The sequence below is a fragment of the Oncorhynchus mykiss genome, chromosome 27 (assembly GCF_057628025.1).
Source record: "Oncorhynchus mykiss isolate SJ-2025 chromosome 27, ASM5762802v1, whole genome shotgun sequence".
NCBI lineage: Eukaryota > Metazoa > Chordata > Actinopteri > Salmoniformes > Salmonidae > Oncorhynchus > Oncorhynchus mykiss.
The window spans coordinates 21,875,737-21,877,195 of NC_143048.1; positions in this window are offsets into that span (position 1 = coordinate 21,875,737).

The following is a 1,459-nucleotide window of genomic DNA, read 5'->3' on the forward strand; positions in this document are numbered from 1 at the left end:
TGACCCTAGTGGCCACCTAATTATCCCCAGCTTCCAATTGTCTCATTCATCTCGTCTCCCCTGTAATTATTCTCCAGGTCATTGCTTTAAATGACAATGTTTTCTCAGTCAACATACCTGGTTAAATAAAAATACAATTTAAATGGTTAGGGTAGCTGTGAAAGTGATACAAATAGTGGAATAATACCATATTTAGACTAGATAAGATTAACATGGTTAGAATGTTTTTATATAAATTCAACAAAAGACAATTAGTTAATTTGGCACATAAAAAGTCCAAATAATTTGAAATCACACTGTGGATGTATTATACATTAGAATTGCATTGGGGGCATACTTATATTCACTGTACAGCCTTACCTTGGGTCCATGAATTGGGGTATCAGCGTACTCGTGACAACAAGAGACTAGAATTCTGAAAGGTTTTCAAAAAACTTGAGTACATTAGTATATATAAGTTGATAGAAAACAAAGTACTTGTTCGAGAGCATCCTGACTGGTTGCATCACTACCTGGTATGGCAACTGCTCAGCCGCCCCGACCGCAAGGCTACAGAGGGTAGTGCGTACGGCCCACTACATCACCGGGGCCAAGCTTCCTGCCATCCAGGACCTCTATACCAGGCGGTGTCCGAGGAAGGCCCTAGTCTAGGTCCAAGATGTTTCTAAACTGCTTCTTCCCCCAAGCCATAAGACTCCAGAACATCTAATCAAATGGCTACACCAGACTAGACTATTCTCTCTGTTACCGCACGGCAAGTGGTACCGGAGCTTCAAGTCTAGGTCCAAGAGGCTTCTAAACAGCTTCTACCCCCAAGACATAAGATTCCTGAACATCTAATCAAATGCCTACCCCAGACTATTTGCATTGCCCCCCCCCCCCCCCCCCCCACTGCTGCTACTCTCTGTTATTATCTATGCATAGTCACTTTAATAACTCTACCTACATGCACATATTACCTCAATTACCTCGACTAACCGGTGCCTCCTCACATTAACTCTGTACCGGTACCCCCTGTATAAGGTCTCACTATTGTTATTTTACTGCTGCTCTTTAATTGTTTGTTACTTTTTTTAGGTATTTTTCTTGAAACTGCATTGTTGGCTAAGGGCTTGTAAGTAAGCATTTCATTGTAAGGTTGTATTCGGCGCATGTGACAAATACAATTTGATTTGTTTAGAAAGATCTAGCTGAGTGGTCATTTTATGATATGCCTGTTGTGAAATCATTCATTTTGAATGAATCATTTCATGAATGAAGTCATCTAATGAATTGTAGATGGTGCTTGAATCTCAGAGGTTTAACTTTGTCTTTCAGGAGTTGAAAGTCTGGATCCTTGAGACTTGATGCTCCTCACCATTGGAATTCGCTGAAATCACAAAGAGAGAACTAAGTGGAAGTTATGTTGATCTTCTTTGAAATATAGTGTTTATATTCATAAGCACATCTTGTGACTTTT